This window comes from Anabrus simplex, chromosome 1, assembly GCF_040414725.1.
Source record: "Anabrus simplex isolate iqAnaSimp1 chromosome 1, ASM4041472v1, whole genome shotgun sequence".
NCBI lineage: Eukaryota > Metazoa > Arthropoda > Insecta > Orthoptera > Tettigoniidae > Anabrus > Anabrus simplex.
In genome coordinates, this window is record NC_090265.1 from 641,141,235 (window position 1) to 641,156,899 (window position 15,665).

General features: G+C 39.0%; 1 protein-coding gene across 1 annotated transcript in view; it reads left to right on the forward strand.

Annotated features, from left to right (window-relative positions):
* LOC136857246 (protein GPR107) overlaps positions 1–15,665 on the forward strand; it is a 109,124-nt gene that overhangs the window by 70,858 nt on the left and 22,601 nt on the right. The window lies entirely within an intron of this gene.

A 15,665-nucleotide genomic window follows, 5' to 3' on the forward strand; every position in this document is an offset into this window, starting at 1 on the left:
TAGGTCCCCTCTTTACTATTTTACTTACAGTTTTCCTGTTAAGTTTCAACATTTTAGATGTCTCAGAAATATAAACCTTGCGAACGTTGTTCTTTATAACGTATTCGTATGCGTTACATACCAGCCGTTAACTTTGCTTACTTAAAGTTTTAGTCGTCTTTCTTTTTTCCGTGGAACGACTACTACCCGGCTAAGTATCACTCGCGGGCGCGGAATCACTGCTACCCGGCTGAGTATCACTCACGGACACGGAACCAGTACTACTCGGAGGAATATCACTGTTACTGGTGCTCGGCTGAGGATAGTTTGCCTGCACTGGCAGATTTAATTCAGGATTTTCTGATGCGATAATTTCCAGGTGTGATTCCCACGGCCTCCACATTACTGCATGAAGCGAAGTGAAAAACAACACACTTCACGAATATTAATTAATGAAGCAAAGAAGTAATCCAAAACTTTCAAACAGCGAACAAAGCAAGTGTGAATTGTCTGAGCTGAAAAGAGAGACTGACGTCTATTTAACAAGAGGTGCATTGGTAATAGAGCTGTGAGGATTTATGAAGGGGAATGCGAACTTCCATTTTAAAGCCCACTGCCGTCATAAATCACCCCCTGCTAGGCAAGAGAGTGGCCAGGGAGATCAAACGTTTGCCGAACTGTTTGAATGCTGCTGGGTACACGTTGCCTGTCTCAGCTATATCACTTCATTTCATCTGTCTGTCATTAATCATTGCCCCAGAGGAGTGTGACAGGCTTTGGCAGCAGGCACAATTCCTATCCTTGCCGATAGATGGGGCTTTATTCTTCCCATTCCTGACCTGATCGAATTGACTGGAAACAGGCTGTGGATTTTCATTTTCATAGTTGTATTGTATGTTCCTCACATTTAATACTTTATTACTTAATTTTATCAAAATATACTTCACCTCCCATATAGATACAGACCCTGTGGATATCAACAATAAACATATCTGTGCAGAAGATCATAGAAAGGTGATTGAGAACCATCATTGAAACACAGTTAGAGGAGGAGCAGTATGGATTCAGAAGTAATAGATCAACAATGGATGTAATTTTTAGCACCTGCATGAAAAAGTATTGGGAGAAAGGCAAGAACCTGTTCATTGTACATATTCCTGGATATAGAAAAAGCCTGTGATAGTGTTATAAGAGATAAGACCTGGGAGTGCCTGAGGAAAAGAAATGTGCCTGAAGAACCAGTAACAAAAATTCAGATGTTTTACAAAGATTGTACTAGCTGTGTACAAATTGGGGAGGTCGATCATCATGGTTTGAGACCAAGAGAGGGGTTCAGCAAGGAAGTGCACTGTCCCCACTACTCATCACTATTATGGACAATATAATGAAGAACGTCAAGGGAAATTTAGGTGAACTGAATGTAGTGGCCTTTGCTGATGATGTCATGATTTGGGGTGAAACAGAAGAGGAAGTACAGACCAGACTCAATGTATGGAAATCCCGGTTCCCGAAATATACTGTCAACATCGAGACCAAGACAATGGCGATGGCAATCAACAGAGATGGGCGTCCAGCAAGTGTAAAACTAGGAGACCACCAGCTAGAGTATGTGGATAGTTTTCCTTACCTTGGAAGTGTAATCTCCAGTGATAATTTGGACAGAAAGGAAATTACAAACAGAGTGCAAAAGGGATCAGAATTCTACCAACAAGTAAGAACACTTTTATGGGATGACATTATTCCAAAACAGGCCAAACTGATGATGTTTCGTACCAATATTGACCTATGGTATTGAAGCGTGATTCACAAAAAGAGATTCATCAAGACTGCAAACATCAGAGATTAAATTTCTTAGATCCACCATCCAGAACAAGATGGACAAGCTAAGAAATAAGGAGGTGAGAAAAGAAGCCAGAATAAAGACATCCCTATTAGACCGAATCAGCACATCCAGACTACAGTGGTACGGGCATGTGATGAGGATGAAGCCTACAAGAACAGCCAGAATAAATTTGGAAAGACAGGTGGAGGGGAAAAGACCTGCAGGAAGACCTAAAACCCGAAGGATGGACATGATCAAGGTTGATCTAGTTACCAGAGGATGGACAGTGAGTGATCTCCATGACAAGTTGTATATGGACAGGAAGAAGTGGAAGAGGCTCATTAACTGTACCTGGTCAGTAGCCAGTAATCGGAAGATAGTGGGTTCGAACCCCACTGTCGGCAGCCCTGAAAATGGTTTTTCGTGGTTTCCCATTTTCACACCAGGCAAATGCTGGGGCTGTACATTAATTAAGGCCATGGCCGCTTCCTTCCCACTCCTAGGCCTTTTCCATCCAATCGTCACCATAAGACCTATCTGTGTCAGTGCGACGTAAAGCAAATAGCAAAAAAAGAAACAGTACCTGGGAAACTGGAACTGTACAATAATGATAATGATCTGTAGGTTGAATTGTTTCTGAGAAAGTATACCTGGGAGGAACTTAGACAATACCATGTGACTGTACATTGTTAAACAATTATTATTTGCACATTGTGTGACCTAATTACGTTTTTTAAAATCATACCGTTTAAATTTATATGAAGACTTCAACCTTTACTGAGTATGATATGTTGGCATATATAGTCACTACCTGCAAACCTATCTTCAACAAAGAGGACATCCTTCCACAGTAAATGCTTTCATTTCTCTTTAAGAGAATGTACCTAAAGAATGAATACCACAAAGTGTCACCCTTCTGTTCTGTACACAAGTACAATATCAGATCAAAGGCTAAGAAAATTTACTCGATAATGTCCTCTTCAGGAGAATGTAGCCAAAAGAATGAATGCTACGAAGCATCAACCTTCAATACTGTATGTGTTAAATACCGTATTTACTCGTGTACTAGACCCCCTCGCGTATTAGCTCCCCCCCCCCCCTCCTGGCTTTTCGAGACGAAGAAAATGAAAAAAAATTAATCTCGCCTATAAGACCCCCAACGTAATTCGTCAGAGAACAATAACGATTCCGCTTCGAAGCGGGTACAAGTCTTATTGCAGCTCTGATGATATCGCACAAATTTGTGAATAGTTTCGTCCATACGACCTACTCAATGAAAACGCATCGAATCCATGCGGTACATCTGTGTTTCGTAGTTAAGAAATGTCCGCCTCTGTAGCGTAGGTATACTGCAACTCTGATGACGTCGCACAAATAGATGAATAGGCCTAGCTTCGTGTCCAACCCACGCATTGCAAGCATGCATCAGTCATGCTATATGTCTGTGTTTTGTAGTTAATAATGTCCGCCAGTATAATAGCACAATTAGTTGCTGTTTTCGGGGGTCTGACTTCGATTCCCAGTACCGTACTGCCAGAGATTTACGAATGGCAGGAAGGTTGATATGCGGTAAAAGCGGTACATGTAACTTCCCTCCACTGCGGGTGTGTCTAAAAAGAGCTCTACCACCTCGGGATGAGGAAAAGAGTTTACTTTAATTGAGAAATATTCGGGGTTGTTGCTATTTATACAGCAGGCGAGATCATTAACAAAGTGGTCGTTTAATATCTCGTAACTTGGGCCAATATAGGGTATATATTTGGAGAGAAGTCAGTTTAAAACGTGATAAATGCTATCCAATTAAAACGATTGTTTTACTCGCCAACGTACCTAACAAATAATAATAATAATTTTATGTCCCCACGTACTTTAAACGATTTTCGGAGACTCCAAACAAAACATACTAGGGTATGCGTTAATAAAAAAAGAGACAACGAACGTACAAAATTAAACATTATGATAATAAAACGCATTACCACCACACCTGTAGATATCCATAAATGCGGTATATTTTCCTGTTATTTATTTTCATTTTTCCATCAAACTTTTGGCATTATCAGGGCGATAATATACCTAACCTAAACAGTGTGGTCTGTCTTATCTCATGGACAGCTGTTTACGCAAATCCTAATGTGATAAATGTAAAGAACTAGCATGAAATATACTTAAAAATAAGGGTCTGTGTTTCAACAGCCACAGTTATCAAAGGAGTGTTTCCAGTTACTATGTATTACATTCGGAAGTACAACTCGTGACATACGCTAGTTAACAGCTGATGGTTTGGCATGCCTTCTACAGCCCGGCTTTATTCGTAAGGAGTGGCTTCTGCTACGTATACACCAACTGGGAATAGATTTACACTGTTTGGACTCTATAGTCGGGGAAGAAATTATTTTTAAAAGGTTCAAAAAGACGCGACCTCGAATGCTGTTGATTGCAGTGCATGGCTCAAAGCAAAGAGAATGAAGCATGGCTGACGCTACTGACAAGGGATAGCAGTGAAGATGACGTCGCTTAGAATGCCGACACGCCGGTACCCGATAGCAAGGCAGGCAAGTTGGCGACTCAAGGCGATAATTCAAATGAAAGCAGTGATCAGGTTTACTGTGTGGTAGGCCTACTACTGAACTGACAGAGACAAATGACTGGCCAGTGAGTTCTTTTGTATCAATATTTAATTAAGTTACTTGATGACACGATACCATCATCCCTTTCTTCTACGGGATCGAGTATGAAGTGAGACGAATCTTCATAGCGAGTTTTTGTGGCTGTATGCCCTTCCTGACGTCAACCTCACCAGAGGAATGAATGAGATGTAACGAATAACGTGATATGAGTAACTAAAACAGACTTTTATGTGTACCGTAGGCCTAAAAGTCGTGTTCACCATTTTTTGTCTTTTTACGTTTAGAAATACTGCCTTCTGACGAAAATAGCCAGTATAACTTAAATGCATTCTAAGTTTGTTAAATAATGGTATAGAATGTTTACACGTACAATTTATAGCTCTTTATAACCTAGAAGTCATGTGTTCGCTGCACACAATTTTGAGGTTATCGCATATTGGACCCCCCTTTATTATTTTTGACTATAAAAGTGGGGGGGGGGAAAGGGGGTCTAATATGCGAGTAAATACTGTATGTAATCAGAATAAAAGATAAGAACTCAATTTAGGTGACAATATCCTCTTCAGGAGAATGAGTGCTTACAAAGCGTCAGCCTTCAGTTGTGTGCGCATTGAGTTCCGGTGAGTAACCAGCATTGTAAAGAATAAGAATTGCAGCCTTGAACTCATTCAACTTCAATGTGACAAAGAGCAGGAATACTAAAGTATTAGGCCTCAAGCTGCTCGCTTTTGCTAGAGCCTGGCTGCCTGATAGACAAGAGAACTTGCGATAATGTAGTTTCATGGAATTGGTAAGAGGGCACAGGGCAGTGTACGAGTGTGCAAGTGAAACTGGAGTAGGCAGAAGATTATTTAATGAATTTTTGTTGAACTTTTGGTGGTTTTATGCTTTTGATCAAAACTACAATGCAAAAAGAATATGTTTGCAAAATTTGAACTTATTGGGAGGTCTGTAAAGATCCTCAGACAGACTCACTGCTGGGCAGAAAGCATAATGAATTTTATATATGAAGACATGCCTGGAAAACTGGGCTTACCAATATTTTTTTTAATATAGAGAAAAATTTAGTTTTGTGAATGAGGCTGAAAACATAAATACTTATCTCCATCCCTATTTATTTTGACCATGAGATTCAAGCAGACAGTATAAATTTGTTTGTTACATAAGGGCTATACCCTTAAACATGAATAGTTGAATAAGAAAGCCAGAAAAATAATTTGGAAATTTGTTTGAAATTTCACACATTGTAATTCATATATTTAAAAAATATTGGCAGAATTGACAGAAATATAAAGAAGCCAAAAAGTTATGTAAGAAAATCGTACAAGAAGAGAAACGGAAGAGCTGGAAAAGTTTCACAGAAACTTTACAGGAGGGTATAAAGGGAAGTAAAAAGGTTTTGTATGGTTTGGTGAAGAATAGTTTACAAAATAGGGAAGATACAAAATTTGTAAAAACTGAAACAGGGCAGATATTGACGCAAGTAGATGACATACTAAAAAGATGGGAAGAATACTTCTCAGAATTGCTACATATTAAGTACAGTGAACTGGTGGATGAGAAGGAGCAGGAAAAAACAATGGGGAAAAAAGAAGTTCAAGAAAAGGAGGTTATCAATGTTAGAAATAGAGGAAGCCATACAAAAGGTGAAGAGCGGTAAAGTAGCAAGTGTGGATGAGGTAACTACGGAAATGATAAAAGCAGCAGGACCAATAGGGTTACAGTGGCTGTATAGATTATTTAGAATAATCTGGAGGAAGAAAGAGATCCCAGAAGAGTGGGGAAAGGGTTTAATTATCCCAATATTTTAAAAAGGTGATAAAAAGGAATGTAATAACTACAGAGGGGTCACCTTTATTGCCCATGTAGCTAAGATATTTGAGGGAATATTGGAAGGAAGACTGAGGAGGAAGCTAGAAGGAGAAATGGAAGAAGAACACTATGGTTTTAGGAAAGACAGATCAACGTTTGACCTTATCTTTACATTAAGACATATGATGAAGAAAAGATGGGAGTTTGGAAAAGACATAGTAATGAAATTTATTGATGTTGAGAAAGCTTATGACAGTGTGCCCAGACAGTTGGTATGTGACACATTAAGGAAAACAAATTAACAGATTGGAAGTGCAAGTGATAAAAGCTATGTACAAAAATTGTGTTAGTAGTGTGAAGACCATTATAGGAAAAACAAAATTAAAGTTGAAACTGGTCTCCAACAGGGAAGTGTATTATCCCCCATACTATTCATCATAATCCTGGATGAAATTCATATGAACATTAAATATCTAATGATTTGACCTTCTACAGTCCACCGCTCTACCAACTGAGCTACCAGAGGAGATTAACATTAAATAGAGATTGGGAAGACAGGCAACAAAAGCCATGTTGTTTGCAGATGATATAGTGATATGGGGTGAGTATTAAACGGAAGTGCAAAAATAAGTAGATGTATGGAATCAAGAGATTAAAAAAAATTGGGATGAAAGTAAGACGGAGAAAAGTAAAACAATAGTGATGACAAGGGGAAGGAAGGAAGAGGAAAGATAAAACTGAATGGTAAAATTATGGAAGTGGTTAAAAGTTTCAAGTACTTGGAAAGTGCGATCACAGAAGATGGAAAGATTACCGAGGAAATTGGGAAAAAAATACAACAAGCAAACAGCTTCTACCAGAGTGTAAGGGGTATTTTGTGGAACCAAGATGTCCCGAAGAAATGTAAGAAAGTATTATATTCAACCTGTTATGAACCCATACTAACCTATGCAGCTGGATCGTGGACTACAACAACATAAGAGGTGAATAGAATACAGGCAGCGGAATTAAAATTCCTAAGAGGTATCAAGGGCAAGACCAAAAAGGATAGAATTAGAAATGAAGTGATAAGGAAAAGGACAGGAGTCTTGAAACTTCAAGACAGGATAGAAACAACAAAGCTAATGTGGTATGGGCATATGATGAGAATGGGAGAAGAGAGAGTGCCAAAAAAAAACTTTTTCAGAGAAGTTAATAGGAAAGAGACCACAAGGAAGACCCCGAAAGAGGTTTGGCAGATTCAGTGTGGGAGTGCATAGAGAAGAGGGGAGGAAAACCAGAAGATGTACTTAAAAAAGGAGAAGAGTGATGTAGAGACAGGCAGCGATGGAGGTCCTTGATTCACAACCCGACCCTGGAAGCTGGAAATGAAAAATGAAGATGATGGTATATTTTTTTAAAAAATCTCTGTTCTCCACTAACTGTTTCAGTGATGGTCCATTCTCCACCTCTTAGCTCGATGTTGAACGTCACCATATCTCCATACCTTATTCTTGGCCTTTCTCTTGGTCTCTTGTGTTCAAGTTCTAAATCAAACATTTATCCTTGGTAATCTGTGACCATCCTTCACATGTGTCTATACTACCTGAACTTTGATGACACAAAGCAGTCCTGTAATCTACCAACTGGAACCATGTTTCTTATATCTGTGTTTGTTATTCTGTCGTGTCTGGTTTTTCCTCCCATACTCTAACAAATTTTTTCTCAGCTGTGTGGATCCTGCTCGCTTCTTTCATCCTCATCATCCAAGTTTCACACGCATATGCCAGAATTGGTATGTAATTGGTTGGGTAAATGGCTCTCTTGCATCTCATTGGAATTTTTTGGTTCCACATTAAGTCTTGAACTGAGCAAGTTGGCTGTGCTGTTAGGGTTGTGCAGCTGTGAGCTTGCATTCAGGAGATAGTGGGTTCAAACTCCACTGTCGGCAGTCCTGAAAATTGTTTTCCGTTTTATCCCATTTTCATACCAGTACCTCAATTAAGGCCACGACCGCTTCCTTCCCACTCCTAGCCCTTTCCTATACCGTCATCGCCATAAGACCTGTCTTATTTCGGTGCGACATAAAGCCAATTGTATTTTTGTTCAATCTTTAACTGCTTGAGGGAAATTTCCTCCATTTTGAGTTTGACTGATCACTTCCTCAGCTATTGAACCTGTATCTGACATGTTGCCAAGAAATTTGAATTTAGTTGTCAGCTGTTGTCCTTCTAAAATATTGTGACATATTAGCTGCCCGTTTCTATGCATAACCATCACCTTACTCTTTCCTGGACTAAAGCGCTGCCAACTTGGCTGCTGCTGCCCAGGCATTAAGTTGTTCCTGAACTTGATGTTTTGAATCACCCCACGCACTTATCATCTGCAAAGATGTATTTTATCTGTACTGATGATGACATTAACTCTTCGCTGGATCTCATTCATTACTGTGATGAAAAGTTGTCTCAATCCCTTATTTATTTGGAAGTGGCATCCAGGAGATAGTGGGTTCAAACCCCACTGTTGGCAGCCCTAAAGATGATTTTCCATTGTTTCCCATTTCTATGCATAACGATCACCTTACTCTTTTCTTAATTCAGGCCATGGCCATTTCCTTCCCACTTGTAGACCTTTCCTATCCCATCGTCACCATAAGACCTATCTGTGTCGGTGTGACACAAAGCAAATTCTAAAAATTTGCAAGTTATCTGTCATTCCTAATGGTGTTCTGATACAACTCTTGGCATTCTCATGGATATTCTTAATCCTCTCCACTATAGTGTGTACAATACCAGCATTCCTCAGCGCTGTGTAAACTGTCTCAATGTACAGCATCAAATGCCTTTCGAATATCCACGAAAGCCATCAATTCTTATGTTCACAATACCTGTCCATCAACTGGCAGAGACCAAATATAAAGTCCACAGTGGATCTACCCACACTGTTCTCCTAACAGACTTGCTTCAATACAAGGTCTGATCTTCCTTTCAATATGGTTTACTCATTGGAGATGTTAAAGTGATACCTCTATAATTCGAACACACTCTTGAAAAGTGATGATATACCCTCTTTCCAGTCTGCAGGTGTTTCCCAGATTTTATGAAACAGTTGGTAGATCCACTGTTTTCCAGTGACTCCCATGGCCTTAATCATGTCTCCAGATATTTCAACACATGCCACCCTACCAATTTTAATGAATTTTCATATATGCTCAACATCATTCAATATCAGATCTATCTCCTTGCCAGATGTATGAGCACAGGTTGATCCACTCTTTGGGGTGCGAATTTCTTGTCTCGTCAGTTCATCAGACCGTACATTTTTTGTTGCCATCCACATCTTTTTTTGTAGTTCTTCAGTCCATCCTTACAACTTCCCTCTTTTACCTTACAGTTCATTTTGTTTCCCTTTTTCTTTTCTGATACAGTTCTTTATTCTGGTTATTACTTATTAGTTTATTAAACCTAATAGATTGTACGAGTATTATCATGTTAACATTTTATTCTGGAAAAAACTATAAGTACTGCTGTTCTCATTCTTTAAAAGTTATTTATTAACACATTTTTCATTTATAGTATTTGATTCTGGGTTGTTTATTCTGTTTATCTAATAGTTGTGCATCTTTCCATTAGAGAATAGTGGTGATTCAGAGTTGGTTGACTTTTTCTTGGCATTACAGAAAAGGCATTTTGAATACTTCAAGAATTTCTACTTACTGTATATAATGTGACAGAGATGCCAACTACTATGGATTTTTCATAGTTTCATGGTTTTCTCACACATACTACAGCAATATAAAAGCAACGCTGATTATTTATTAAGATTTGACAAATTTAAAATTCTCGATATTCCTCTATTTAATATTGTATATTCCCTCAAATAGAAAAAAAAATGTTCCGTACGTTGGAGATTCGCTGTTAGAAAATCGTTCTAGAAAAAATTATTAATTTATTGAAATTAAACACAATGTGTACATATATATTAATGGTTACAATTTATCATTATTTTTCTTTTGGTACATCACTTCATTTTTACCAGTCCTTAGCAAGTGTGCTGATGCGTTGTGTTTGTTTAGTACAGTTCATCAAGATGGTACCTAAGACAGGTCATGCCGCAGAGAGGGCAGATACATTCTTCGTCTGGCGCATGGAATCTGGTGGTTAGGCGTATCTTCCCGTGGAATCCATGGACAGGGAAGCATGTGTACACATGGCGTAGTTTGTAGTTTGGGCTCTTTCATTCATTGTTCTTCATTACTTCTGTTTCGTAGAAACCTTCAGGTGTCTGCTGGGCTTTCTGTCTGCTTTCTTCAAGGATGGCAATTGATGCGGTGGTGTCTGGTAGTCCGAATATTTGTTTGATGTCTTCCAGAAAGAATGTTTCTTCTACCATTATATATGCCATTCGATTCTCTGTAAATTTTGAGATCTGTAGGATCCGTTTATATTTTATATTTTATATTCTTTCCATGTTTGCAACAGTTAGTTTGTGCCATATTAATTGTATCCCATACGTAACTACCGGGGCCACTTTAAGCTTGAATAGTGCCATTGCAGTGCTAATTGAGAGGTTCTGCGGCTTGCGGATCTCGTACATTGCTTTAGTTGCTGCCGCTGCTTTTTCCATTACGTGCAGTGTGAAGGTTGAGCCTGTGGTCTGCAGTGTGATACCCAGGTATTTAAATGATGACACGATCTCGAGTTGTTCATTTCCGGTACGGAAGACGTCATATGTTGCCACTTTTCCTCCCCTTTTAAATTCATAACTTTTGTCTTAGCACTGTTGATGGTTAGAGAGTTTTTATCCACCCATGCTCTGAGGTTATTGAATGCAGTCTGTATATCCGTAAGATCCCTGGATATCAGTGCCATATCGTCTGCGTACATTATTAGCTTGACCTTTTCGGTCCCCAGTTTTTGTGTGATGTCCAATGTCATCGGGTTGAATAGCATAGGGCTCATTGGGTCTCCTTGCAGGACTCCTCTTGTCTGTGTTAGGGCGGGCGTGGTGGAGGTTCCATCGTAGATTTCTACCTGGTTTGTGTTAAGTATGGCCTTTATTGTCTCCCGTTCATGGTGTAAGTCGGGTAGTGCTTTCTCAAGTTTTTGTATGATTATTTTTCTGTCATTGCTGTCAAATGCTTTTGCATAGTCGATGAAAATGGCGTACAGTGGGCTGGTTGGTTGTGTTAGTGCGCTGTCTATTTGAACTATGATTTCTTCGATGGCCCGTACAGTCGATTTGCCTTCTATGAGCCTGTACTGACTTGTTGGTATCTCTTGTTATTCTTGGTCGTATGCCATGTAGTATGATCCTTGAGAAGAGCTTGAGGATATTACACTCCAGTGCTATCCCCCTGTATGAACTGGGGTCGTTCTTGCTGCCTTTTCCTTTGTATAGCGTGATTACTTTTGCCTTCCTCCATATGCTGGGTATTGTTTTTCTTTTCATGCATTCATTGAATAGTAGTGTCAGTGGATGTATGATGTCTGTCAGTGTTGTCATTAGGTGTTTGTTGTGAATCCCATCCGGGCCTGCAGATTTTTTGGACTTGGAGTCCAGTACACATTTCTTCACTTCGTCTGTTGTGATAGGTTGTAATTATAAGTTAAGAACTTCATTTTCCCGTATTGAACTGTTGTAATGTGTGTATTGGTATGTCCTTTATTTCAGATTCATTCGATGGAGTATTTCCGAATAGTTCCTGGAAGTGTTCCGTCCATTGCTGTGGATTGACTGTGGAATTTTTAGTTGCAATTTTGTTTGATTTAAGTATCCTATAGGGTTTTTCCTCTGCCTCTTCGATCAGCTTTCTCTCTTCCTTTTGGCTATAGTATTTTTTCTTGTTCCGTATTAGCTCTTTGTATTTCCTTCTTATTACTACATATTTCTGGAGGTAGTATTGGTTGTTTTTGGTTCTGGCTTCATGTAGGGATATCAGTGTCATTTGCCTTGCCTTGTAGCATTTGCTGTCGAACCATCTTTTAGCTGTTCTTTGGTTGTGTGATTTGGTTGTTGATGACAAGAGAATGTTTTGTAGTGTAGTCATGGCTTCGTCTAGATTTTCTTGTTCGATTTTCTCCTTTATTTCCGGTGTTGCTTCCTTTTCCGCCTTTCAAGCTCCTCGTCTATGTTCCTTGAGTGTCTTACTTGTGTTTCTCGGTGTTCTATATGCTTTTCCATATTCACTTGGAAATGGGTTTGAACTGGCATATGCTTTCTGATTGGGTTGGAACCAACCCTTTGTTCCACTTCATCGATCCCTTCATTGCTGATAAATACCAGGTCATTCGTGCTCTTCCGTTATGCGCAATGTATGTATACTCCGATTCCAAGTTGACCAGTCTCAGGCCGTTGTCTGTTTGGAAATCTTATTACGCTGTCCGTCTTCTTGCATCTTTTGTCGATTCGGCAGTTGAAGTCACCAGTTACCATTAAAGGTTTGTTGTCATTGAATGCTTTGATGGCTTCACCCAGGCTGTCAATTATATTTTCGGCACATGTGTTTGGGTTGAAGTAGGCTACTATTATACTGATGAGTTTAGTTGATATCGCCATTGTGGTCTGTGTTTTTAGGACCGTCCTCATTGGTTGTAGGTGCGGCTTCACGAAGCAGCTTACACCTCCCTCGGGTTGCCCTCTCCTTATGAGATAGTGATGTTTTTCTTCAATCTTGAGCATGACCTTCATTGCTGAATAAAATGTCCCTGCATACATGCTAAATTTCTGTTCTGTTACCTCTGACTTAATAATGAGTTGCCTCCAGTGATTTATTTTACTTCCGTTGCCTGCTTTTGTTGCGGATTGGTGTCTTCTAGTGCAAGAGTCTTTCAGTGAAGTGAAGAACGACATTAAATACAATGGCATAAAAGAAGACATCACGTAAATGTAAAAGCAGTGAACAGCCGAGTGACTGTGGACAAAAACGATTTGCATAATGTCAGTATTACCGAAAACAATATACAGAAGAGTTGTCATGCGTAGGACCATCAAAACTTTCACATGCAAGCGTGATTTTCCATTTAAACATGGAAGGACGCAATGTCCGGTGTCGCCATGTAAAATTCAAAGAAACGTGCATCAGTGGGCAGTGCTGGACACTTTTGTATTTCCTTTACTACAAGAGTGACTATCATAGTGTTACATCGGTATGAATGCTATTTCGCACGTTCTTATTGGTAGCGGGTCATGTCAGTGCGAACAACATGCTTTGAAAGTTAGCATCTCTGATGCAATATGATGGTTTGGGCAAAGCCTAATTAATTAAAAATATTATCCTTCTCGTTACAGACAAGTGATGGCAGCACTGTTTCAAAATTTTCAGTGTTTGTCCATTTTTCTGGGCTTATCTGTAAAGTGGCCACACGTGCTAACACTTTACGGCTATGGAGCCAAGCTCTGCATTTGGGGAGACAAATAGGTTTGAACCCTACCGTTGGCTGGTCTGAAAATGGTTTTTTTGCGGTTTCCCATTTTAACTTTCAGGCAGATGATGTTCCTGTTCATAAGTCACAGCCGATTTCTTCCACCTCCTTACTCGGTTTCATTCACCATCATTAGAGTTCGTGGTTTATAGCATTTAAAAATCAGATATTTAGCATTTTGATTTTCAAATTTAGCATTTTGTAGCATCTAAATTTCTAAAATTTAGCGTTTTGTAGCAAATTGTATAAAAATAGGCATACTTTGCTAATCAAAACCGATTTTCAACGTAATAGGTCGTGTTACTTACATTTAGTACGTGTTGAAGAGTTGTTAAGTACAGAACAAAAATGGCCAACCGGACACCAGTGGGATTCGAGCCCACAACCTTTGAATTCACTATAGAAAATAAGACAAACATCAACATAAGACTGCAAGAAGTATTAATGCACACACACGAATATGCCTATTTACAAATACAATTTCAAAGTGAAAAATACTATTGTGAACGTATTTATCACAGTACAACACAACTACAAGGGACAGGAATTTCAATTATGATTGAAGTACAACATGCCAATTGTTTAAATGGTGTCCTCCTTCATTCAAGACCGCCTATCAGTTACAATTATCTTGTACTTGCTAAAAAAATAATTCTACATCGACACTGTTCGTGGAGGCCCAAATGCACAGCAGTGCTGCCGAGGCAAAGGATGGACTGCAAAATTTTTTTTTCTTCAAGTCTTTGATTGCAAAGTCGGACCATCAATATAGGCCTATCCGTATCGCTTACATAAAAATGTCCCAATTTGTGACTCTCGGCATGCTGTTTGATCGTCACTTCGCTTCTACCCATGGCTACAAGACAATAAAATAAATCGCTACCGTACTTTAAAACAGGAACTACTGCTCAACACCAATGTCAAGAATAACCGACTATGATCAAGGGTCAACACAAAGAGAATGAACGTGTGTGCTTGAAAGTGTATTTGCTGTTTGACTGATTGTTCTTTGCAGTGCTCTTTGGCCAGTGAAAGATATTCCACACATTGAATGATTTAACCCTTTGGCCCACCATTACTTGTGAAAGGAAATATTCCCTTGCATGCCATTTATGTATTTTTTCGTCACATTAACATATAAGAATACACGGAGCAAAGTTAGCTTTTAGCTCGTCTGTAGTAACAGGAAACTAATGTTTTTGTTCGTAAGTATTACTGGTTTCAAGGGAAGCAGATAAATTAGCAAGAAATGTAGAGGCATAGGCATTGGTTTCCTTAGTAACGTGATCCCAGAGCTGTGGGATTAGAAATTCATTCCTTATGTCCATTTCTTTCGGATTATTTCTTCCCCCTCACTATAGAGTGAATTTCAGAAACTGGTTTGCATGTAACAGAAACAGGCTTATTGTCACCAAGAAGAATAATTCCAAGTATCATTTTACTAGACTTTTTACCCGCTCTTGTTGCATTCTGGTATTGTCACGTAGTTTCAATTGGCACTATCATCTCAGAACTGAAATCAGAATCACTTTCATCACTGTCAGTTGAAGAAGAAGAAGAAGTATTTTCACTCTCCAGAGAATCATTTCTACTTTCAACTTCACTATTTTCAAGCCAGTTACGAATAACCTCAGCCATGCCACGCTTGGATACCGCCATGATTGTTTACAACGAGCGGCAAACCAAGGTGCTTTTTATTTTCCATACTTCAGCTCAGAGTTACTATGTACACAGAGAAAATAGCTTCAGGTATCATCTGACATCAATCGGGTAGGCTACAAAACAAACATAATAAATCTCTCTGACCAGCTAACCATGATAATGAACTTATAAATGTTCTGTGCACCAGGACGGAAGTGTCCGTCAAAGAATGTTACCGCCTTACAATCGCAATGGGCACCATAATAATTCTTTCTCCCGAAATAAGTAACAACATATATCTTATTTTAAAGAAAAATACATCGTTTTTTAAAAGATATAGGCCTATGTTTATTTCGTATAAAACCGAGAGTTTTGTGTCTA